At 36.1% G+C, this 27,201-nt stretch overlaps 1 protein-coding gene and 1 pseudogene across 5 annotated transcripts in view; one reads left to right on the forward strand and one right to left on the reverse strand.

Annotated features, from left to right (window-relative positions):
- RASAL2 (RAS protein activator like 2) overlaps positions 1-27,201 on the forward strand; it is a 317,365-nt gene that overhangs the window by 48,631 nt on the left and 241,533 nt on the right. The window lies entirely within an intron of this gene.
- On the reverse strand, positions 12,856-13,501 carry LOC141512830 (transmembrane protein 199 pseudogene; annotated as a pseudogene).

The raw sequence follows: 27,201 nt of genomic DNA on the forward strand, positions 1-27,201 counted from the left end.
TTTCCATAGATGTGACACGTAAACTATTCCTTCATCTCCTAGTTTGCTTATAATATTGTCTTTTATCTCCAAATCCTGTATTCATTTTGATCTTATCTTGGAGTAGGGTGTGAGATGTTGGTTTAATTCAAGTTTCTGCCATACTGACTTCCAATTTCCCCAATAGTTTTTATCCCAGAAGTTGGACTATTTGGGTTTATCAAACAGCAGATTACTATAATTATTTCCTGTTACCTTTTTTGCACCTAGTCTATTCCACTGGTCCACCACTCTATTTCTTAGCCCAATACCAGACAGTTTTGATGACTGATGCTTTATAATATGGTTTTAGATCTGATAGGTCTAAGCTACCTTCTTTTGCACTTTTTTCATTAAGTCCCTGGAAATTTTTGACTTTTTATTTTTTCCATATGTATGAATTCACTTACAATTTTTTCTAACTCATTAAAAGTATTTTTTTGAATTTTGATTGGTAGGGCACTAAATAAGTAGTTTAATTTAGATAGAATCATCATTTTTATTATATTAGCTTGGCCTAGCTATGAGCAGTTGATATTTGCCTAGTTTTCAAATCTGATTTTATTTGTGTGAGAAGTGTTTTGTAGTTGTTTTGATAGAGTTTCGGAGTCTGCCTTGGCAGGTAGACTCCCAAATATTTTATATTGTCTGAGGTTATTTTGAATGGGATTTCTCTTTCTAGCTCTTCCTGCTGCTGTATTTTGCTAGTAATATATAGAAATGCTGAGGATTTATGAGGGTTTATTTTATATCCTGCTACTTTGATGAAGTTGCTAATTATTTATAGTTTTTAAATGATTTTTTAGGATTTTCAAGGTATATCATCATATCATCTGAGCTGCAAAGAGTGAGAGTTTTGTCTCTTCCTTCCCAATTCTAATTCCTTCTATTACTTTTTCTTCTCTTATTGCTGAAAGTAACATTTCTAACACAGTATTGAATAGTACTGGTGACTATGGGAATCCTTGTTTCACCCTTGTTCTTATTGGGAATGACTAGCTTATCCCCATTGCATATAATGCTTGTTGATGGTTTCAGATTAATACTGCTTATATTCTAATGAACAATCTATTCATTCCTATGCTCTCTAGTGTTTTTAGTAGGAATGGGTGTTGTATTTTGTCAAAGACTTTTTTTTAACATCTATTGATATAATCGTATAATTTCTGATAGGTTTGTTATTGATATAGTCAATTAAACTAACAGTTTTCTTAATGTTGAAGTGACCCTGCATTCCTGGGATAAATCCTGCTTGCTCATAGTGTATTTTCCTAGTGATAACTTTCTGCAATTGCTTTGCTAAGATTTTATTTAAGATTTTTGCATCTATATTCATTAGGGAGATAGGTCTGTAATTTTCTTTCTCTGTTTTGACTCTTCCTGGTTTAGGTATCAGCACCATATTGGTTTCTAAGAAAGAGTTAAGCAGAGTTGCATTTTCACCTATTTGCCAAAGAGTTTATATAGAATTGAAACCAATTGTTTCATAAATGTTTGATAGAATTCACTTGTGAATCTGTCTTGCCCTGGAGATTTTTTCTTAGGGAGTTCAGTAATGGCTTGTTGAATTTCTTTTTCTGAGATAGGGTTATTTAGGAATTTAATTTCCTCTTCATTTAACCTGGGCAACTTATTTTTTTGTAAATATTCATCCATTTCACTTAGATAATCAAATTTATTGGCATACAGTTGGGCAAAATAATCCTGAATTGTTACTTTTAATTTTCTCTTTATTGGTGGGGAGTTCACCTTTTTCATTTATTATACTAGCAATTTGGTTTTCTACTCTATTTTTTTAATCAAATTAACCATAGATTTATCAATTTTATTGTTTTTTTCATAAAATCAACTCTTGGTTTTATTTATTAGCTCAATAGTTTTCTTTCAATTTTATTAATTTCTCCTTTAATTTTTAGAATATCTAATTTAGTATTTAATTGAATATTTTAATTTGTTTTCTCTAATTTTTTAAATTGCATTTTTAGTTCATTGATTTCTTCTTTCTCTAACTTATTCATGTAACTATTTAAAGATATAATATATTCCCTGACAGCTGCTTTGGCTGTATCCCATAAGTTTTGGTAAGTTGTATCGTTATTGTCATCTAGCATGAAATCATTAATTCTTTCTATAATTTATTTGATCCACTCATTCTTTAAAATTAGGTCATTTAATTTCCAATTAGTTTTAGGTCTATCTCTCTCTGGTCCCTTATTGCTTGTGATTTTTATTGCATTATGATCTGAGAAGGATGTATTCACTATTTCTATCTTTCTGCATTTGATTATTAGGTTTTTATGGCATAGTACATGATCAATTTTTGTGTTAAGAGCCATGTACTGCAGGAAAAAAAATATATTTTTGTCCTCATTCAACTTTTTCCAAAGGTTTATCATGTCTAGGTTTTCTAACATTCTATTTACCTCCTTAACTTCCTTCTTGTTTATTTTATGGTTAGATTTATCTAAATCTGAGAGTGGGAGGTTGAGGTCTCCCACCAGTAGAGTCTATGTCTTCCTATAACTCATTCAACCTCTTCTCTAAGAATTTGGTTGCTATACCTCTTGGTGCATACATTTTTAGTATTGAAATTGCTTTATTGTCTATGATATCTCTTTTAATGAGATCTATTTTTGCAGCTGCTTTGTCTGAAATGTGGATCGCTGCCCTTGCTTTTTTCACTTCAGCTGAAGCAAAATATATTTTGCTCCAACCTTTTACCTTTACTCTGTATGTATCTCTCTGCTTCAGAGGTGTTTCTTTTAAGCAGCATATTGAAGGATTCTGGTTTTCAATCTAGTCTGCTATTCGCTTACTATGAGTTCATCCCATTCGTATTCAAAGTTATAATTACTAACTATTTATTGCCCTCCATGCTATCTTCCCTCTATTTATATTTCTCTCCTTTTTTCACTTTATTCATATTCCCCAGTATTTTGTTTATGAATTCTACCACTTTCAGTGTGTTTTCCCCTTGTATCCAACCCCTCTCCCTTTTCTTTCACCTTTCTCTTTGCTGCTTCTTCTGTTAGTTCCTCTTTTCCCCCTCCCTCCCCCTTAGCTTTTTTTTATTAGGTTTTTGCAAGGCAAATGGGGTTAAGTGGCTTGCCCAGGGCCACACAGCTAGGTAATTATTAAGTATCTGAGACCGAATTTGAATCCAGGTACTCCTGACTCCAGGGCCCCTGCTTTATCCACTGCACCACTTAGCTGCCCCCCTTACCTTTTAATACTTGAAAGTTAAAATAAGTTTCTTAACTGAATGTGTGTATGTTAAGAAAGAATATTTTAAATAGAGAATAATTAACTTGAATAGGTGCTTCATTTTTCCATTTTCAATATGAATAGTTGTTAAGATAATTTTCAAAATTTTTTTACTTTACTGAACTGGGGTATAAGAATTGTGAATGTACTTTTTACTGTGAGTGTGATTATCAGTTGTCAAATTAGAATTTTTCCATAAGATAGTAAGGAAAAATAACTTTTATTTCTTTTGAAATAAAAGAAATGGTTATTTCTTTATGGTTAATTCTTTACATTCCAATAGCTGTAGCAAATGTTTCAATGAGCAAATATTACTCATTTGTCTATTGGTTCTTTTGTAAATTCCTTGAGGGAAGATCATAAGGCACTATGTATAATTTATACACAACTTTTAATGTATTAAATAATTCATGAGATAGCCTTCAGAGTAGAAAGGTTTTTTAAAAAGTTATTTTTATAACTTTTTATGAAGTGGAATATGGCATAAACTTCTAATTTTTCCCTCCAAGATCCTTCCAAGGAGTTGTGGAAAGGTTTTAACATTAGGATTTTAAAACTGATGACAGTGGAGGCTATAAACCTTTATGCAACTTTAAGTACTAATATTTTACAATTATTCTCTTATCCTTCTCTCTAAATCTAAGCTGATTATATTTTCTATTTTTTGATCTCCTAAAATGTATATAGAAAAAAACAACAACATATTTTGTTCCCTGAAATGTTCTAAAAATAAGTTGGAAACATTTTTACATTTTTTGCTTTCAGAGCTGTTGCATTTTGGTTATCCATGAGATATGCAGTGACTGTTTTCCTGTCTTATTCTATTATTAATAACTGATTGGGCTGGAAATGTTTATGCAGCTTTTATAGCAGTGACTTATTGGCTGAGAATGTGTGCATGCTGCTGTCTTTGGCATTTGGATAATGAGTTAACTTGTAGGTGGCCTTGGGAAGAGAATGTTATGAATGGACTTTGCCTACGCTTTTTTGGTTGCGAATTGTATTTGACATAAGTTCACACAGTGCTCTACCTTTATTCCCTTAACTATTATCATGCTATTAATTTTCAAAGTGATGGATGGCAGTAACCTTTCTCACACCCACCTCTTCTCAGTATGGAGTATGTCAGGCTAAGCTGTGGGTAGGGATGTCTATATAAAGAGCTAGGCTTCTATGCCACTTAGTTAATCCTTCCAGGTTTAGCCACTGGCTATTTCTAATTATTCTAACTCCGCCCCATTTTTTCAATCCAACGTAATTTATAAGTTAACTTTTATAGCTGTTTAGTAAAGTCCTTATTTTAAATGGTTAATACAAAACTTGATGGCAAAATTTAGATTCTGGTTGTAAGGATAACTGCTTTAATTTAAAATTGTTATTCCTTTGACATTTTTATTACATTTGGTTATATCCACTAGACAGGTTTTCCCTCCCCTCCCTCACATTATCTTCTTACTTTTTTGTCTCAGACTAATTTATGGCGATCAGTCAAATTAGCCTGTGTGCTCCACTTATTTGCCAAATAACCTTAACTTTATTTCTAAAGTTTTGTAAATTTATAGCTTCAATTGCCATGGTATTCGTAGTTATTTACTATAGGAGTTTTTCTTCTTTCTTTTTTCTTCAATTTTTTCTTCTTCCTTTTCTTTCTTTCCTCCCCTCCCCTTTCTTTTCTGCACATCTTCCCTTCTTGTGTTTCCTCTTTGTCTTCTTTCCTCCTTTTCTCCCATCCTTCTATTATATGGCATTTGACATGTCATCCTCTTCTGGCTGCCTTCCTCCCTTGTCTCTAGGAACTCTCTGTCTACTAAAGTAATTTGAAAGAATTCCTCCTTCAATTTAACAAATATTTAAGTGTTTTCTGTGGTAGGCAAAGGAAGGTACATAGTTTGCCTCAAATATTTTTTTAATTTAAGTGGTGGTGTAAGGTCATATAAAACTTATTTCCCCAACTTGTATGTTTATGGGTATGTGTATACAAATGTATTTTTATGTACTTAGGCATCTTTGAACAATGCCTTTTGAAATTTTTAAACTGTACTGTCTCTATACCTCACCCCTGACTCTAGTCTAAAAAAAAAAAAAGGACTCTTGTTTTACTGTCATAGATTACTTATTATCTTCTTTCCTTAGTATGGATAACCAAATAACATCTCAGAGCAGAATCAACTTTGTGGAAGACTTTGTGTTACTCCTTGACTATATACAGCCATATAGAACATAGGAAATGATCTTCAGACCTCCCCTTTGAGATTATTTCCAAAATATCCTGTATTCAGCTTGTTGTATGTAGTTGTTGACATGTTGTCTCTCTTTTTTAAATATTCTCTCTTTACCTTCTAAACTCTACTTTAGTCTTTCCTCTATTCCCCCCCTTCCTTTATGTTTTCCTATTCATTAACTATTCTTTGGCCTCTATTCTTTTTTCTGCCCTCTATTCTTTATTTTCTTGCCAGTTTCCACTTAATTTTTTTTAAAATTGGTTAGCTTTTTGACAGAACTTCTTGAGCAGTAAGAGAATGCTTTCATGTCCTGCTAGTTTCTTTTTTCTTTCTTTTTTAAAAATTTTATTTAAGGCAATGGAGTTAAGGCAATTATTAAGTGTCTGAGGCCAACTGTGAAACCAGATCCTCCTGACTCTAGGGCCCATGTTCTATCCACTGCTCCACCTAGCTGCCCCTACTGTTTTACATTAATATAAAATTAATCATTTGAAATGGATGCAGTACTTCCTCTATTGCAAGAGATATGAAACAGCCTGGCACTCTGTTTAAATCCTTTTCCCAATCACTTTCCCTCCACAAATACATAGGATGGCATATTTGATCAATCTGTACAGTCTAATGCATTCAAATATACTCACTATTCAAAATTTCTGCTCAGGCCAGATCATAAGAACCAGCAATACTTGAAAATTGTCCTTGCCTTTAAAATTTCACTTTTTTCCTTTGTTGGATTATATTCAACTTTGGAAGATAAGTTATATGTATATGTATATGTATATGTATATGTATATGTATATGTATATTTTTTATGTATATGTTCTTTTATTTACAGTTGGAGGTAGCAGAATTTTTATCATCCTAACTGGTTCCTTAATATTTAAACTGCTTCTTTCAGGAAGCTTAAGAGTATTTTTCTTTGATATTAAGGTTCTTGATTTTTGCTATGTCATTCCTTGGATTTTTAAATTTTGGGTTTCATCTAGGAAAGGACTAGTGGATTCTTTCTATCTTTACTCTCTAATAGAAAAATATTGAATCTATTCTTTTGTCCTTATCTCACATCACTGGGAAAACTTTTACTACAATCTTTTCCTTTACTCTTGTTTTACAGGAAGAGGTGGTGATTTTCCTTGTCAAAGTAAATTTCTCTACATTTATAAATGATCCTATGCCATCCTATTTTACTTTAGTATATTGAAACCTCTATCATTCATGCTCAATCCTAAATCCTAAAGGATGAAATGTTGGCATCCTCTTCTCCTTGATACTCTCTTTGTTTTTTTTTTTTTTGTGTGTCACTTTACCTCCTGACTTTACCTCTCCCTTTGAGGAGAGACAAATTGACAAAATGGTACAGCATTTCTTAAGGCATTTTGATTTAGTTTAAAGAGATGGTCTTGTTTCTAATTTGATCTTTTTTTAGGTTTGTTTCTTTTTTGCAAGGCAAATGGGGTTAAGTGGCTTGCCCAAGGCCACACAGCTAGGTAATTATTAAGTGTCTGAGACTGGATTTGAACCCAGGTACTCTTGACTCCAGGGCCTGTGCTTTATCCATTGAGCCACCTTAGCCACCCCTCTAATTTGATCTTAATGATGAATTGGTTCCAGTGATCATAGAGATGAGGAGTGTAATTTTTGTCAGTTTGGGAAAAGGTTGGAGTCATACACAAAGGCAATATGAAGAAGGAAGTATTTTTTTTAAAGCTGTGGCCTTGTAATTACATGGTTTTGTCAACTTTCAGTGGGTGAGTTCCCTCTACTGATTCTGATTGACATTTCTAATAGAATTTAAAGACTAAGAGTGTTCCCTTTCACATGGAAGTGGGAAGATAATTAATGAATACTAAGTAAAGAGATGATTAAAAAATTATAAAAGGTAGTTGGTAAAATATTTGTCCTTTAAAGATGGAGCAGATGGTACTAAATGATAAACATTTGAAGAAAAATTGTTTTATTTTCTAGAGGAGACATTTTAATATCAATCAAAACATCTCATTAATCTGTGAAGTACTTATCCTTTTGCCTTAGTCTGTCAGTAAATAGGTAAGTCTTTTAAAAAATCAGAGCAAAAACTTTTTAATACCAAAAGTGGTCTCTGATTCATTAATGTCAGTGGCCAAAGAATATACTTTTAGGAGATACATACTGATGAAATCATAAATTTTTGGAGTCTTGAATAGTAGATATGCAGTATTTGAAAAATATATATGAAAAGGCAGTTCTTGAAGGAAAAATCTATCAATAGTCATAAAAAGGTTTCAAAATTATTAATAATTAGAGAAATGCAACTTAAAACTACTCTGGGCCACCATTTCACTCCATTGAGTTTGATTAAGGTATGGAAAATCCAGAAAGGAATGACAGAAGGAAATTCTGGAGGGTGATTGTGAAAATAGGTACACTACTGCACTGTTGGTAGAGCTGTACAATAGTCTAACCATTCTAAAAAGCTACTTGGAATTCTGCCTAAAAAGCTGTTTAACTATATATACTCTTTGACCCAGCAGTACCATTACTGGAGCTATACCTAAAAAGAGATCAAAATAAAAGGAACTGGCCCCATAAGTACAAATGTATTTATAGTAGCTCTTTTTATGGTGGCAGAGAATTAGAAACTGAATGGATGTCCATCATTTGGGCAGTGGTTGAAAAAGTTATGGCATATGAATGTATAATACAGTAATGAGCAATGGGGAATGATTTCAGAAAGGCCTGGGAAGACTTAAAAATGAACTGATTCACAGTGAAGGGAGCAAAACCAGGAGAACAATTTACATAGTACAGCTATACTGTAAAAATAAACAGCTTAAATAACAAAAAGACTTAATAAGTCTAATCAATAGAACACCACAATACCAAGGGACTCAGAATGGAAAATATTGTCTCCCTTCAGATAGAGAGTTGATGGAAGCATGTTTTCATTCTTCCTTGCTTTTTTCTTCCTTACTTGTTTTTTTTTCCTTGTCCCCTGCCCTGTAAGGACCTAGCTAATAGTGATATTTAATATTTGTAATGGATTTTGTACTTCTTGCCTTTGTAATGAGAAGATTGGGGAAGAAGGAGGAGAGGGAAGGAATATGGAAATAAAAATAAAATAAAAATTGAAATTTTAAAAAGAAAAAAGTGTACGGGAGTAAATAGTAAAAACGGATGCTTGTGAGAGGGTGAAGATGACAGTATTGTGGTGATTCAGGTCAGAAAGTACCCATCAAATATGACCTAATAGTATTTTTAGATTTATCTGTATTGCAAGTAAACCTTTGGTAGCATACCATCAATACAGGTAAATAGTGTAAATAGAATATTCACGAAGTCAATTAATACAACAAATTATTATTAGGAAGTGTTCAGATCTTTGTATATGAAATGATGCAAAGTTAATTAGGCAGAACCAGGAAAGCAACGTAATAGATAGCATATATGAAGTTTTTTAAGGTTTCCAAAGCACTTCTTCAATCTCTTTGATTCTCACCAATGAAGTAGGTATTGCCATCATCTTCATTTTGTAGATGACAAAACTGAGGCTGAAAGAGGTAAATCTGGACACATAGAACTAATGCATGCAGATTGGACTGCCAGTCCACCACTAGCTCCACTGTGTTACCTAGCTGTCCCTAGGGAACTACAGCAACTAAGAGGGAAAGAAAGCACCAATGGCACAGTGGATAAAGCACCGGCCCTGGAGTCAGGAGTACCTGGGTTCAAATCTGGTCTCAGACACTTAATAATTACCTAGCTGTGTGGCCTTGGGCAAGCCACTTAACCCTGTTTGCCTTGCAAAAAAAAAAAAAACAAACCTAAAAAAAAAAAGAGCACCAAAAGACATTGTGTGATAATAATGACCACCAAACTAGGGGTTGAAGAAGAGATAAGAAAATATATATTCCTCTGTTCTTTGCAGAGGCAAGAGTTTATGACTGAAATGCACAGATTCTGAGACATGATTTATGTGTTATTTACCTGGACTGCCTTTTCCCCCCTCCTTTTATACTTTGGTGCAACTTCATTGGTTAGGGAAAGAGGAGAGAGTACCTTCAGAAAAGAAAATAATCCCCCTCCTTTTATACTTTGGTACAACTTCATTGGTTAGGGAAAGAGGAGAGAGTACCTTCAGAAAAGAAAGTAATGTGAAAACAAAAGATAATGATAAAAATCAAATGGAAAAAAAGTAATCTGGCAATAGATGATTTCCAAGGGTTGTTCTAAGGTAGGATGAGGTGCAAAGGAAAGCTTTTTACTTATGCTTGAGTAACTATCACATTATTTCAAAAAGAGTAGTTTTCAAACCTTTACATTCCATGACTTCTGAAAACTTGTTAACCTTGTAAGTGTCAAAGAAATAGGCATGGAGGGAGAAGGAAGCTAGATATTATTTCAGTGGAGAATAGAAAAAAGATAGTTTTATATTTTTTTTACAATTTCTTTTTGGTCTTACCCATTTAAGAAATGATTGCATTATTGCATAAACTAAGAAATCATCCAAGGTGGGTGCTGGATATATAAGTTGTTACAAGCAGGAATAAAATTCATATTTTGAAAATGCCTTCTCCACAGCAACCCTATTAGGTGGGCACTGCAAGTTATCAACGATATTTTGCAGATGAGAAAACAAGAAGACTAAATGACTGTGGTACCCTAAATAGATCACAATTGTAATCCAATACAGAGTCCAAGCCTAAGGAACTTTCTTTTAAAAATTGAAATGCCAGGGGTTGCTAGGTGGCACAGTGGATAGAGCATCAGCCCTGGAGTCAGGAGTACCCCAGTTCAAATCCAGCCTCAGACACTTAATAATTACCTAGCTGTGTGGCCTTGGGCAAGCCACTTAACCCCATTTGCCTTACAAAAACCTAAAAAAAAAAATTGAAATGTTTAGTTTTACATAATCACTTTTCCTTCCCCCAATCCATAGTTTTCCTTTACATAAATATTTACATAAATATTTTCTTAAAGAAAATATTATTCAAGCACAATCATCTAACATAGCAATTAGTCCTGACAGCATGTAGGAATCTGTTTTTAGAGGTCATCATTTCTTATGGAACCAATATTAGCCATTTTCTTAGGCCTGAATGTTTTTCACAGTCAAGTATATTGCGTTATTCTGCTTTTGTTTTTTTCATTTCACATTCAAGCCATAGGATAACATCTAGATTTGGAAGGGACTTTAGATATCATTGAATCTAATTCTCTAATTTTACAAAGCTGAAAACTGAAGCCCTAACATAAAGGTGGTATGTCAGGGAACTAGAATGCTAATTCTAGTAATCTTTCTACAATTTCTTCCATGATTTTTCTATATCTGTGACATCTTTCTTTTATACAAATAGCACCTTTCATGAAGTTATATCTGATACATTGTAAGTAGAAGTATACTAAGTCTATGGAAAATTGGATAGTAGGGACCCAAGACTGAGATTTGATAAATGAACTGTACTATATCATAGACAAATTACTGGACTTGGGAGTCATATATTATAGACTAGTTATGGTTCTAATATGAGCTATATGTGACCTGAGATAAGTCTTTTAAATCTCTATGGAACTTGGTTTTCTTGTTTAAAAAAAAGAGTAGAGAATGATGCTTATATTCCCTATCTAATGTTGTGAATGTATAATTTAAAAGTTTTAAATAAAAATCTGTCAAAAGAAATTATTCACCATGATCAATTTGTATTTGTATCAAGGAGGCAAGGATGGTTCAACATTGGGAAAATGATTGCTATAATTATACTTGAAAAATTCAATTACTTGATTATGTCAAAAGATTTAGAAAACCCCTTTTTTGGAATATAATATTTAAGCTAAAACCCCTGTAAAGCAGACATTTTAATATAATGAAATATGTATTTATAAAACTCCACATTAGTATTTCATTAGAAAACACTAAAAGATCTTTTCCTTTCCCTTAGTCTGAAATATTTTCCTTTCTCATCTTTTCTTCCTGGTTTCTCTGATTTTAAGTCCCAGCTAAATTTTTTTTTCACATGAAGCCTTTCCTGACACTTTTTAATTCTTCCTCTGTTAATTATTCCCTCTCTTGATGATTTCCTATTTATCCTATATATACATACATATATATATATATATATAATATATATATCTTGTTTGTAAAGCAATTAAGTGTTTTTTAATTTTAAATGTTTTAACTGATTTGTGATTTCCTACTGAATACAAAAATGAAGCAAAACCACTCCCCTTTCTGTTATTGGATATATTTCTTTTTTTTTAAATGGTAGCAGTTTTATACATATTAAATGGTTAAGAAATACATAAATACTACAATAAATAGCAGTAGTGCCTGCAGCTTCAGGCTGGTACTCTTTCTGCTTGGTCCCAGGGTTGTCAGAGTCTGGGCACTTCTGGGGAGAGGGTAGGAACTCCTGAGTCAGGGGTGGGTCCTACCCAGAGAGGAAGGTGAGGAGAAGATGTAGAGACAGACCAGCTCTCCTCATACTATAGAACAGAGGTGAAGTTTTCTGGCAGATGAAATGGAGTAGAAGTAAAAACAAAATCTGTGTTATGCTCAAACTTCTTGAATATATTGATCACACTAGAACAAATTCACATTTTTCAAAAACAAGCATCATTTGTTCCTTTTGGACTAGAGGAGATTGATAGAAGCCACCTTCCCTGAACACAAGAGGAGTCAAAGCAGGGACTTCTGTGCTTAAAAATAAACATTCAGGGATGGCTAGGTGGCACAGTGGATAGAGCACTGGCCCTGGAGTCAGGAGTATCTGAGTTCAAATCCGGCCTCAGACACTCAACAATTACCTAGCTGTGTGACCTTGGGCAAGCCACTTAACCCCATTTGCCTTGAAAAAAAAAACCTAAAAAAAATAAACATTCAGCTTTTAGCCCTGCTTTCTTGGAAGCAGAGTCCACAGGGCTTTGAAGACAAGAAGTCTCAGAAGCATCAGATATAGATATAGATAACTATGCAAAGATGGATGAGAGGAAGAGCAAGAACTCTTAGGGCCAACATAGAGGCAAAAGCTAAACTGAGCAAAAGGCAATTCTTTTGCAAATTCCTGGTTGGAGGCTGGATCTGAAGATTTTTTGCTGCCTCAATATTCTCTGCTGTTCCTCTGACTCCACTTGCTGACCACCTTGGAGTGGCCAGTGACTGCAGCCCTGGGATGTTCTAATGCAGGCAGCTGTGTTTGGAGCGAGGGCTCAGATGATCTGGGGATGGGGGCGAGGATGAAGTCAGGGATGGGATATAGCCCCAGCCCTCTTCCTTGGACCTTAATACCAGGCCAAGTGCAAAGGAGGCAGTGAGGAAGGATATGGAAGGTCAAGGTTCTGAAAGTTGGGGTGGTTGAAGAAAACAAGTCCCCTCCCCTCCTTCCACCTCTACCTCGGGACTCCTGAAAACATGCTTCATATCCATGTGGAGGCAGAGCCCTTGTTAAAACTCTCCAAGTTCTCCTTCCATAGCTCGGACCATGATATAGAGCTCAGCCAGACCCACCATGGAGGCAGCAATCACAGCAACCAGCACCCTCGCTGCCATTTCTGAGAAGATGAACTGACTTCCTAGGTAAGTGCAGGTAAAAGCTGCTGCCACGGTGATCAAATTGAAGATGGCGATGACCACTGCCTTCACTGACCTCACTTGCCGTCCAAAGTCAGCTAAAGTCCCATCCCACCTTGGAGCCTGGCAAGAAACATTTCGCGTGATGCGCTTGTACTCCTCATTGGCCAGCTGTACTTTGATCCGCTCCAGGCGAGCAACCAGTTCTGGATTCCTGGGGGGTTTCACAACCTCAGGGAGATAGATCTCACTGCCTTCCAGGAGCTCATGAAGGAAGAGAGGGGAGCCCTGCTCGCGGAGGTGCTCATGCAGCTCCTGGAGCAGCCGGAAGGGCACCAGGGGCCGGGGGTCTGTGGCCCGGGCCGCCCCCTCCTTGGCCAGGGGCCAGGCGGGCTGACTCCAGCTGCCCGCCCGGGCCCAGGGCTCGGTACAGCTGCCGGAGGGAGGACGCCATGCTGGGCGGGGCGGATATATTTCTTTGATTAGCTTTTTTAAAGAACTAAATGGGAAATTAGATGCATGAACATTAGCAAAAGTGAGATAATATGATCACATGATGGTTTACTTAAAAAAATCTAATCCCCAAATAAAGCTAAATGGAGCAGTAAGATAGCAGGATATAAAAAACAAAACAACATTTCCATATATAGCAATTAAAATCCAGGAGTAGAAAAGAATGGAAAATTTCACTTTAACTAGGAAATTCATAAATTATTGTATAATTATTTATTTACCAAATCACACTAGAGATTTGATGAGATACAATTGCAAAACTTCTGTATAAAGATTCACTTATACAATTGGAGACATTCAGTACTCAAGATAGGGTCTTGCCATAATAAACTTGATAGTCTTACATAAATTAGTTTATAGATCTAGTGCTCTCCAAAAATTAACAAAGATATGTTTTACAGAATTAGACAAAATATAAGGAAATACATATGGAATAAAAAGAGAACTAGAATCTCAAGAGGAAATGAAAAAAAAAGTAGGAATGAAGTAAAAATAGTTCTTAAGTAAATGAATACTACTAATAGTAAATTAGTAGACAAAACAAGATATGAAAGAATTGGAAAAATTCAATTCAACCTGGTATTCAAAAAGTGTGAAAATATAGATTGTATGGAAGAACACTCTCTATTTGATGGAAGTACTAGGAAAATTGGAAAACAGACAGAATTCAGTTTAGACTTGTCCCTTACTCTAGATACTAAAATAATTTAAAAATTGCTATCTGGTCCGAAAATTAACAATGGAAAAAAATAAAGAACCAGATTAGTTTCTTTACTGTGTGTGCAAAGTTTGCTTTTACTTAGAAGTAGCAAAACAGATGACTACTTTATAAGGAGAGAGTTCTTTTTTTTTCATTTCAAGTTACATTTATTGACGACTATGACATTATTCTGGTACAAGGGTTAGTCTTAGATGAAATTTTGGAAAATTTGTTTTGGAATTATATGCCTTGTTCCCTCCTTCCTTATTTGCCTCTTCTGGAGGTGCTAAATGCCCCTATACTGCCTCTTGCTGCACATTTCTGCATTTTGGCACCTCATCTAATCCAAATGTTTCTTTAACTATTATTTCATATTATAAATTGGCTTTCCAGTAAAACTTATTCACTCATTGGAAGAGGATTTAGCTATGCCCCTGGGGAAAAGACATCTCATTAAACTAATTGATATTAAGGTGTGAATAGTCACTTGATAGTTCCTAACTCTTTCAATGGTACTTATATTTTAACAGAGAAAGTTTGTTTAATTGAAATACATCTCCAACACAATTACTCTTCAGACTTTGAAGGCAAATGGTTCTTCTAGATATGGTAATGAAATTATTATAGGTTGGTGGAATTTCAGGAAATATGAAAAAGGGAAATGAATTTCAGGGAGTACGGGGAAGACATTTTTGTGCAGCTCCAAGGACATAAATTCCATAACCCTATACCTGGGATATATTTTATAAAGGTCTCCTCTATAGGATTCAGTAAGTGCTGTAATTAGTGACAATATGTCAGTTTACCAGATTGGCACACTATGGCAAGTCTAGTTGCTATGTATCCCCTACTCCTTTAGTAGTTTCCCAACTTTCAGGCCTAAGTAGGACTCATTTTGGAGGAAGGTGTACAAACCACATGAGTAGAGAACATCATTTACATTTTTCCTTTCTTAGCTTATGGAGCATCAGTTACTCTATCTTCCCACTTTTCTTGGAATGTGGCATTCTCCTTATGCTCTTCAATCATACCCATAATCTACCCTAGCGTGTGCACACACACACGCATGCATGCTTGCACACACACACACATATACACACATTCTTTTTATGTATTCTTATTTTGTACAAAAAATGTTTTTTATACATTAATAAAACATTCTTGTTTAAGAGTAAACATAATACCCCTCCCCTCCAAAAAATATAGACCTGCATGTGCAATAAAGTAAAGGGGAGAGAAAAAATTAAAATTAAAACTAAAAAAAAATAATAGTAATAATTTTAGGTATGGCCAGGTGGTGCAGTGCACGGAGCACCAGCCCTGGAGGCAGGAGCACCCAAGCCCAAATCTGGCTCCATACACCCAGCAATCACCCAACTGTGTGACCCCATGCAAGCCACCACAACCCCATTGCCCCGCAAAAACCAAAACAAAAAGACCCCAAATAAAATGAAATAGTAATAATAATAGTAGGGGTGGCCAGGTGGTGGACAGATCACTGGCCCTTGAGCCAGGAGCACCCGAGTCCAAATCCGGCCTCAGACACCCAACAGTCACCCAGCTATGTGACCACAGGCAGGCCACCCAGCCCCATTTGCCCTGCAACCCCCCCCAAAAAATAATAATAATAATAATAATAAATATGCTTCAGTCTGTGTTCCAACACCACCAGTTCTGTCGTGGATGGATCACATTTTTTATAAGTCCATCACAAAAGTTACTTCCCTATTTTTCTACCATTTCCATTGCTGATTGCAACTCCCTCCTTTCATATTTCTCCACTACCATGTACTATATTTTCTCTCTCCTTTCACTCTGTCTGCTGTAGGGTAGCTGAGTGGTGCAGCAGACAGATCCCTGGCCCTGGGGCCAAGAGGCCCTGAGCCCACATACCACCCCTTAGGCCCAGCATCCACCTGACCCTGTGGTACCGGACAGGCCTTCCAATCCCAGCCCCTTGCAAGAAGTAAAAAAGAAAATGCCTTATATCTGACCACTCTTCCCCCATGGTCCAAACTCTCCTCCATCACTTACATCCCCCCCTTCCCCCTGTCCCCCCTCTCTCTTTCTTACTCCAGATGCCTATACCCCATTGAGTATATTATATATGCTGTTTCCTCTCCTAGCCATCTCTGATGCCTTCCCCCTTCCATATCATTGCAATAGCTCATTGTAATAAAGAAAAAATCTTATTATATGAAATATCTTAGCCTATTCCTCCTCTCCTTTTTCTTTCTCCCATTACATTTCCCTTTTTTCTATTGACTCCATTTACACCACATTATATCTTCAAACTCAGCTCTCTCCTGTGCTTCATCTATAAAAGCTCCTTCTACCTGCTCTATTAAATGAGAAGGTTCATATGAGTATTATCAGTATCATTTTTCTATACAGGAATACATGTAGTTCATCATCATTAAGTCCCTCATATTTTCCCCTTCTCCTCCACTCTCTATGCTTCACCTGAGTCCTGTATTTGAAGGTCAAACCTTCTGTTCAGCTCTGGCCATTCCAGCAGGAACATTTGAAATTCCCCTGGTTCATTGAAAGTCCATCTTTTTTCCTGGAAAAGGACGTAAAGAGAGAGTTCTTAACAATGAGATAGAACCCATCATAAAAGATTAAGTAAATAATTGCAACTAAATGAAATAAAATCAGCACAATGTGAATAAAAAGAAGTTTGTAAGGAAGAACCCTTGTATCAAATATCTTTCATAATGATCTACTTTTGAAGATAGGAGAGAGAGAATTCATAGAACCAAGAGTAATTCCTAAGTGGACAAGTGGTCAAAGAAAATGAAGAAATACTTCTCAAATGAAAAAATTGCAAAATATATACAATCAAATGAAAAATTGTTTGAAATAACTAATAAGAGAAATGCAAATCAAAACAACTCTGAGGTTTCATTTTATAGCATTATGACAAAGATGACAAGGTTGTAGAAAGATGAGAGGTTGTAGAAAAAATTAACATTAATACATAATGTTGATGGGAGTTGTGAAATGATCTAATTATAATGGAAGTCAATTTGAAACAGTGCTAAATAAGTGACTTAAATGTCCTTTATATAGATTATAGTGGGGGATATATATATCTCACAGAGGTCAAAGACAAAAGGAATTTACATATATACTAAAATATTAATAGCACTTTGTCTGATAGTAAAGAACTACAAGTAGTAAGTTTAGGAATAATTCAACAAATTGTACTTGAATGAACTGTTGAAATGAATCAATCAACATTCAGATCTGTGCTAAATTCTGAGGTTAAAAAGAAAAAGCAATGTTTTTGCCCTCAAGGAGCTTACATTCTAATGAGAAAGAAACTGTGAAGATTACAAAGAAGTCTGGGATAAAGTAAAGCAAGGAAAAACAGGGAAAAAAATATACCATGACTAAAATAATATAAATGAAAAAAACAAAATAAAAATGGAAACGCAGTTTTACTGGACCACAGAATTAAGCTTCCAAGATGGCTCAAGGTCAGATTATAAAATTTAAGCAGAGGAAGTAAACTATGATGTAAATAATGGGGTGATTATATGACCAGAAAAATCTTTTTTGGCATCTTAGTGATTTTAGCAGGAACTGATAAGGAAGAGACATCAATTAGAAGACCATTATAGTAGTTTAGGTTAAAAGGGATTACACATTAGTGCCTGGTAGCTGTTTGAGCAGGAGTCAGATGTGCATAAATAAATGCCTCATTTGATTTATGAGGGAGAGAAGAATTGAGAGTAATACTGAAGTTTTTGATTCTGGAAACAGGAAGAGTGGTGATGCTCTTGTCAGAAATGGTAAAGTTTGGAATAGGGGTAAGTTTTGGGAAAGATGATGAGTTCTATTTTAGAAATGAAGTTAAGAATGTCTAGGACTTCCAATTTATTTCAGTAGTAGACATTTGGTAATAAGAGGACTGATACTCAAGGAAAAGACTGGTGATACATAAATCTGTGACTCATCTGCTTAGAAATAATAATTAAAATCATTGGAACTGAGAACGCTTGTAGAAATAAAAGAGAGCCTAGGTAGGACAGACCTTAGGAGGATACTTACAAGACGGACACCTACAATGATAGGCAAGTTGTGTCAGTAAAACTCAGGGAGTAGAGAAGTGTCCAGGAGGAGGAAGTGATCAATTGTGTCCAATGCAACAGAGAAATTGAGAAAAGAACCATGGGGATCTTTGGTAACTTTAGAGAAAGCAGTTGAATGATGAAGATAGAAACCAGATTACAGTGTGTTGAAGACTGAGAGGTAAGGAAGTAAGGGCGGGGACATAATAGAATGGTAATTTGAGATAATGTCTGGTTGTTTTTAAAGCTGAGAGAGATTTGGTCATGGTTGAAGGTAGGAAGAAATAAATTAATTTAGAGATTGAAGATTGAAGTGAGACAGTAATTGAAAGGACAATTTGCTAGGAAAGATGGGATGATATATAATTGAGGGCATGTATAGAGGGGTTGGCCCCAGCAGGAGATGATCTACCATTATGGGATTTTGAGATGAAAAGAATATAGGAAAGAAGGATCTCATGACATCTGACCAAAATTTTCTCAATAAAGTAAGAGGGGAAATCCTCAGCTCAGAGGGTAGAGATTTGGAGAGGTGTCTGTAGGAAAAAAGAGAAAATTTGTAATAACTTCTTTTGGAAGCATGATAGGGAGTAAACAATCTCTTTCTACAGTGATATTCTGTTTGAGATTAGATTGCATTCATTCATGTTGTACCTAGGTTAGCACAAACAGAAGAGTCAGATGGTGGAGAATAATCCAGGCCTGGGATTTTGGCAAGGGATGAGCAGCAATAAGTTAAAGAATTTAGAAACTAATAGTGTAGGAGAGTGGGGGCTGCAGTAGTTAGCTCTGTGTTAAAAATCAGGAAGGGAGAAAAGTGAAGTCAGAGCTTCAGGGCTCTGATAATATTGAAAGACTGAAGGATGAGAGGTTGTTTTGTGTGATTTTAGGAGGGTTTAGGCATAGGGATATATAGAATGAAATAACATTATGAATTGATAAATTAATTGCAGAGTTATTAAGGAAGTAGAATTTTGGGGCATCTAGGTTGGTCAAATGGGGGAACAGGACTTAGGAAGACATCAAAGTTCAAAGCATGTCTCTGATACTAACTGTTGATCTATGGGTAAGTCGTTTAATTTTCTTAGCCTCAAGATATAAAATGAGGATGAAAATAGCAACATCCAGAATTGTTCTGAGGATAAAATGAAGTGATGTTTATAAGATTTGTAAACTTTAGAGTACTATGTAAATGTGAGAACTTTCTTGTCCTCCTAGTATTACAAGGACAAGCATCCTTGTGTGTGTATTCTTATATGAAACAGTGCAGTCATGAAAAGTGGATCATGGGGCTTTAGGAGAAATGGAGACGGTAGGATGCTGGCAAGAGATCATCAATGAATGTCAAAGCTCCCTAGAATAAGAACAAAAGTTGGGGAGGAAAAGTGAACCAGGTACAGAAGCCCTTTAGAAAGAAGAGCAAATAGTATCTACTATAGCGATTCTGATCTGTTTAGGATAAAAAAAGTCTCCTAGGCTGAGTAAATGTGGGTAGAATGTGTGAATAAATTAGAGGTGAGAACTTGGAGGCAGAGAAATAGATAATTTCACTAATCAAAAATTACAATAATTTGACCACAGGAATGAGAAGGAGGAGTTGCCAGGACTTGATAATTTTTAGATATAAGGAATAGAAAAAAGTGGTCAGACATGATCCTGAGATTTTGAGCCTGTTTGCCCAGTTTTGACTGTATTATGCTCTAAGGGAGCTCATCATCTGGAATCCCATCTAGAGGATGCCAGCCCCAGGATTTAGTTCTCTTACCTGTCCCCTCTGCTTCTCTCATTGGAGGATGGGGCTCTGAACTCTGCCCTGGAGCCAAGTATCTCTTCATTTATACTTCTCTGCCCTTCCTTAGATACCTTTACCTCCTGGTCAGCTTTCTTCCCTATTACAATATAAACTCTCCACCTTTAGCACAGTATCTGACACATGATAGGCATTTAGTAATAGTTATTGACTGCTTGATGCCAAGGGCAGTTTGACTTTTCACTTTATTAATATTACTGAAATCTTTAGAAAAAAAATTGAAAATAAATCATTGTGATCTGTTTATGTGTATTGAGAATATGCATTCTTTAAATTTCTCCAATTCTAATAGCCAAAAAGACTGGTTAACCAATGTAAGGAAATAAAATTTTTGAGAACAAAGGACTTTTTTTCAACCATTACTACCAAAGACTAGATTTAGAACTAATATTTTTGAAGGGTATTCATGTCCACTAATACATAAAGGAAAAATTATTTCAAACTTCCTAGGTACATTTTCTCACTCTTCAATATGCTAAAATTCAGTGTTAAAGTGCTCTGACTTGATACAGAGCTAAGAAACTAGGATTTTAGTTCCTTGATTTCACATTGCTTCACAAATAATTCAATAATTCCCTTTGGCTTTGTGGTATATGCTTATAATTCAACCAGATCATCATATCAATATATCATGGGCTTTATGTTTCATGAATTTAATTTTTCTTTGAACAATAATTATTATAATTTTTTCTCCTGAGGGGTCTGTTCTTCACCCCCCCATAAGATCCCATAAGTTATGAATTTATATTTCATGAAATCTGGTTAAGCAAACTGGCCAGATCCAGAAAATTATGAGTCAATATGCACTTTTTATTTTTATTTTTTTGAAAGACTGGAGGAATTGTGAGCCCTCTGGAAGGTCGTTGCTTTGATCATTTCCTAAATCTTTATAAATGTCTCTCTAGCATATTGTTGTCATTATGTAAATTAATTGCTTTCTTTATTTTGTTCACTTTAGTCAGAATCAGTTCATACAAGTCTTCCTAGGTTTCCCAGAAAGTGTTTGTTGTAGCATAATTGTATTTCATTATATTTCTATTAACATAACTTTTTCATCCCTGCCCCTTTCAAAAGGCACCCTCTGTTTGCAGTTCTTTATTGCCACAAAAAGAGTTGCTGTCAGTATTTGTGTGTATATACATCTGTCCTTTTCTTTGATTTCTTTGGGACAATAGACTAAGTAGAGATATCAGTGGGTCAATAGCTTTTTAGACATTTTTTCCAAATTGCTTTCCAGAGAGACTATATCAGTTTAGCATTTCATCAACAATGCATTAATGTACTTATTTTCCAACTCACTCTCCAGCAATTTCTTTTTGTCAACTTAGTCTGATGATTGTGAGGTGTGATACTTTTGATTAATCAAAAGTATACATTTTGCTAATTGTTATTAATTTAAGAAATTTTTTCCATATGCTTGTTTTAAACTGTCTATTCATAGCCTTTGACTACTAATCAAATGGGGGATCTGCCCATTTAAATTATAAAACATTTCCAGATAGGAATTATTTTCTATAACTGTTAATAATGTATTACTGATATCTCTTCATGTTCTATTATATATATATGTATATATATATACACATATATAAAATGGAGGTGGTTTTTTCAATCTGTTCTCTATTTGTAGAGATTGTTGCAATTCTTAAAGATGTTATTTCAAAAACTATCTTCCACAGCTCTTTGAATGTAGGAGACAGGTCCTATTGGTTTGATTCTCTGTCATCCTGACAGTCTTTTTTTTAAATTTATTTTTTATTCTCATTTTGTACAAATTTTTTTTTACATTAATAAAATATACTTGTTTACAAGTAAACAAAATACCCCTCCCACCATGAATATAGATAGACTTGCTTGGGTGAAAAAGTAAAGGGGAGAGAAAAAAATTAAAATAAAAAAAATAATAGTAATAATTGTAGGTATGACCAGGTGGCTCAATGGACGAAGCACCAGCCCTGGAGCCATGAGCACCCAAGTCCATATCCAGCCTCGTAAACCCAATAGTCACCCAGCCATGTGACATGCAAGCCACCCAATCCCCACTGCCCTGCAAAAACCAAAAAGAAGAAAAAAAAAAGACCCAAAATAAAATAAAATAGTAATAATAGTAGGGGTGGCTGGGTGGCAGACAGAGCATTGGCTCTTGAGCCAGGAGCACATGGGTCCGAATCCAGCCCCAGACACCCAAAGATCACCCTGCTATGTGACCCCAGGCAGGCCACCCAGCCCCACTTGCCCTGCACCCTCCCCCAAATAATAATAACAAAAAATATGCTTCAGTCTTTGTTCCAACACCATCAACTCTGTTGTGGGTGGATCACATTCTTTATGATAAGTCCATCACAAAAGTTGCTTCCATATTTCTCCAACGTTGCCATTGCTGATCGCAACTCCCTCCTTTCTTATTTCTCCACTACCATGTACTATATTTTCTCTCTCCTTTCACTCTGACTCTGCTGTAGGGTCGCTGAGTGGCACAGCAGACAGATCCCTGGTCCTGGGGCCAAGAAGCCCTGAGCCCCCATACCACCCCTTAGGCCCAGAATCCACCTGGCCCTATGGTCCTGGGCAGGCCTTCCAATCCCAGCCCCTTGCAAGAAGTAAGAAAGAAAATGTGTTATATCTGACCACTGTCCCCCCATGGCCCATCCTCTCCTCCTTTATTCACTTCCCCACCCCTTCTCCCTGCTCCCCCCTCCTTCTCACTCCAGTTGTCTATACCCCATTGAGTATATTTGCTGTTTCCTCTCCTAGCCATCTCTGATGAGAGCAAAGGTTCCCTCATTCCCCCTTGCCTCCCCCCCTTCCATATCATTGCAATAGCTCATTGTAATAAAAAAATCTTATTATGTGAAATATCTTGGACTATTCCCCCTCTCCTTTTTCCCTCTTCCATTCCACTTCCCTTTTTTCCTATTGACTCCATTTTTACAACATATTTTATCTTCAAATTCAGCTTTCTCCTGTGCTTCAACTATAAAAGCTCCCTTTACCTGCTCTATTAACTGAGATGGTTCATATGAATATTATCAGTATCATTTTTCTATACATGCAGTTCATCCTCATTAAGTCTCTCATATTTCCCCCCCTCTCCTCCAATCTTTATGCTTCACCTGAGTCCTGTATCTGAAGATCAAACCTTCTGTTCAGCTCTGGCCATTCCAAAAGGAACATTTGAAATTCCCCTGGTTCATTGAAAGTCCATCTTTTTCCCTGGAAGAGGACATTCAGCCTTGATGGGTAGTTCATTCTTGGCTGCATTCTAAGCTCTTTTGCCTTCTGGTATATTGTATTCCAAGCCCTACGAGCTTCCACTGTAGTTGCTGCTAAGTCCTGTGTGATCCTGACTGCAGCTCCACGATATTTGAACTGTGTCCTTCTGGCTGCTTGTAATATTTTCTCTTTGACTTGGGAGTTCTGGAACTTGGCTATAATATTCCTGGGAGTTGGTTTTTTGGGATCTCTTTCTCGGGGGGATCGGTGATTCTCTCCATTTCTATTTTGCCTTCTCCTTCTAGAATACCAGGGCAATTTTCCTGTAGTAATTCTTTGAAAATGATGTCAAGGCTCTTTTCCTGATCATGACTTTCAGGTATTCCAATAATTTTCAAATTATTTTTCCTAAGTCTGTTTTCCATATCAGTTGTTTTTTCAATGAGATATTTCACATTTTCTTCTAATTTTTCATTTTTTTGGTTTTGAAGTATTGATTCCTGATTTCTGGTAAATTCATCAATCTCCCTGAAGTCTGAAGGATTTGTTCTCCTCAGAGAGTTTTCTTATCTCTTTTTCCATCTGGCCAATTTTGCTTTTTAAAGCATTCTTCTCCTCAATAACTTTTTGAACTGTTTTGTTCATTTGACCTAAGCTGTTTTTTAGCATGCTATTTTCTTCAGCATTTTTTTGGATTTCCTTGACTAAGCTGCTGGCTTCATTTTCATGTTTTTCCTGCATCTCCTTTCTTTTCCCAGTTTTTCTTCCAACTCCCTCATTTGATTTTCAAAGTCTTTTTTGAGCTCTGTCATAGCCTGAGCCCAATTTTTGTTTTTCTTGGAGTCTTTAGATGCAGGAGCTTGTGCTTCCTCATCTTCCGACTGAGTATTTTGATCCTTCTTGGGCTCATTTGCAAAATATTTCTCAATGGTCTTCCTCTTATTTCTTTGCTTGTTCATTTTCCCAGCCTAAGCCTGTTTTGTGGGGTGCTTCCTGAGCTTTTGGGACACTCCCACAAGGGTCTCAGTGTGTGAGGTTCTGTCCTCCCTCCTGGTCTGTGAATGACCATAAGCGCCCCCCTCTGCCACGGGGCCGAGGTGGGGGGGCCCTGTTGTTCTTTGGGGGGGCCTAGACTGGGATCAGGATCTGAATGTGTTCAGAGCCCCCAGAGTCCTGTTCCAGGGGCAGAGGGCAGAGCTAGGCAGTCTCTCTCTCTTCACTCCCCTCCCTCAGCTCAATAGGCTCATGCCCAGGGGGCTCCTGCTTACTGGCTCTGCCTGCTTCTGTTTCCGGGTCTAGGCTGCTGAAAGACCAAGCTACTTGCTGTGTGCCCTGAGGGCTGGGCTCCATGTGCTCGCTCTTGCAGAGGTCCCCAGCTGTTCCCCCACTTTTTGCTCGGTGCTCCCCGGGGTGCAGCTCAGGAGACTCCCATGCTGCTGTGAGCCGCTGCTCCCAGCGCCTGGGGCTGCCTCCGGGAGGCTGAAGTTCTTTCGCTCTGGTGGGCCACCCCTCTGGCGGGCCGCTCCTCCAACCCCGGGGAGCAGAGCCTTTCTGCTCTTTTCCAGGTTACCTTGAGTAGGAGAACTGCCTCACTGGGTCCCTTTGTGGCTTCTGTCTCTCGAAAGTTTAGTTAGAGTCCTTAGTTTATGAGTTTTATCAGAGAGCTCCTAAGACTCGATCCCTTCATGTCACCATCTTGGCTCCGCCCAGCCATCCTGACAGTCTTGATTTTCATTCCCTTTTCTTTTTCATGTGAAGCTGGATGTGTTAGATGGATCTTGTTAGTTGTTCATTATAGATATTTTGGTGGACTTTAGAGAAGCTCATTTACCACATTTACCTTTTAAAAAGTTGCATGTATCTCATAGTGCCTCATTGAGTCTGTTAAACCTTCTAAGTAGGGAACAGTTCATTTAGATCATGTCCCAGTTCATGAGCTTAGTTGACAGTGATCCTCAGGAGAATCTTCAGATTTTCCCATTATCTCTTTACTGTTTTCTTTTTTTTTAATTTTTTTCTTCTTTTCCTTTTTAGGGTTGTTTTCTTTTTTGTAGGGCAGTGGGGTTAAGTGGCTTGCCCAAGGCCACAAGGCATTACGTGTCTGAGATCCAATTTGAACTCAGGTACTCCTGACTTCAGGGCCGGTGCTCTATCCACTGCACCACTTAGTTGCCCCCTCTTTCTTGTTTTCTTGCATGGTACCTTGCAAGAACCTTTTGCTTTCATAACTGAATGAAGCTGTTCTGTAAAATAGTGGACCTCAAACCTTAATAACTACATTTTTACCTCATGTGTTAGTATCCAGTTATCTAATTACAAATGGCATTTTGAAAAAAAATATCTATTTCACAGTTGGGAACCTACAGTAATTGCCTTGTAAAATGTAGTACTTGAAAACTTGGGACCCATGGATTTTTAATTAGAAGTTTTAAAATGATCTTTGAGTAATATTGAATATTAGAATGGAGTTTTAAATTGTATGAATAGTTTAGTACCAGATTTTCCCTTTGTTAGAAACTCTTAATGGAAAGAAATTGAACTCTTGGTGGGGGATTATTTTCTGCAATGACTTTGTGAGGGATCCTTTCTCATTTTCTTCAACAAGTTTTTAGAGAAAGGAAGCCAATCAATATATATATGATTCTTGGTTCTTTCTTTTCATATAATTAGTAGTAGAATATTGAATTAGTCATTGGTTTGCAAAATCTGACCTTAAAAAATGACGAGCTTTGAGTTCTTGGGTTTTGAAAGTCCTAATATTGGTATTTGGAGCTCATTTGTTGATTAGTTTAACCCATGAGTTAGACATGAATAAGGTGCGAACCTAATGGAATATCAACTTTTATATTGTTCAGAAACTCTGGTGAAGAAATAGAAGTAATAGCTTCTGGGTTTTGGATAGAATATGAATAGAATAGAATAGAATACTATACTATTAAGAGAGCCAGGTTTGAATTCATGAAGTCCTGAAATCTGCTTCTGAAACATATTGACTGGGTGGTTCTGGAAAAGTATTTTAATTTCTTAGTGCCTCAGGTAATGCTCTAAGATTTTAAGTTGTGGGACAGGTGCCAGTCTGCAATGGTATGGAATTCTTTATACTATCTCCTATAATACAGGTACTTTAAAAAAAATAGACAGCAAAACAACAGCATTCAAAGTGTCAGTCATATATTAGGATTAAAAACAAAGTAGGTCAGTGCGACATTAAATGGATACAGTTAAATATTATTTACAACATGCATTTAAAGTTAAATAAAAGTTATGGAAATCTAGTTTAGAAGAGAATTTAGTATGGAAAAACAACTTAAAGACATGAACTCAGGTAGCTTCACCATATCCATTAATCTGGCATTTCAGCTATAAATCCATCAGTTATGTGGTCTAACTTAGAAATGTCAATTCATGGATTGTCATAATATCATAGATCAAATAAGTGTTTTGCTCTCATTCTTTCTGTGTATTCATGTGAGTATATCTATATATTTTGCTAGGTGACTGTTGGCATTCAGTTGATATTTTGAAATTATATTGTGCTTCTATGAAGGTCAAATCATATACAGCAGTATTTCTTAATCTAGTGTCAGTGAGCTTATTTTGTTAACAGATCTTCAATATTTTTTATGCATTTAGAAAAATTATTCATTTTCTTGGTTTTTTTTTTCATTCATTATATGCCAGAATCAGACACATACAACACCGAAGACCATTCTTTCTGAAAATAAACCTCACAATGGCTTGGATTTGGTATGACATTGTGTATTTAACAGTTATACAGTTTTATTCCCATGGTATCATAGGATCATAAAACTAGAGTTGGAGGATTCCTAAGAGACCCTCCT

Source organism: Macrotis lagotis, chromosome 2 (assembly GCF_037893015.1).
Source record: "Macrotis lagotis isolate mMagLag1 chromosome 2, bilby.v1.9.chrom.fasta, whole genome shotgun sequence".
In the NCBI taxonomy this organism is placed as follows: domain Eukaryota; kingdom Metazoa; phylum Chordata; class Mammalia; order Peramelemorphia; family Peramelidae; genus Macrotis; species Macrotis lagotis.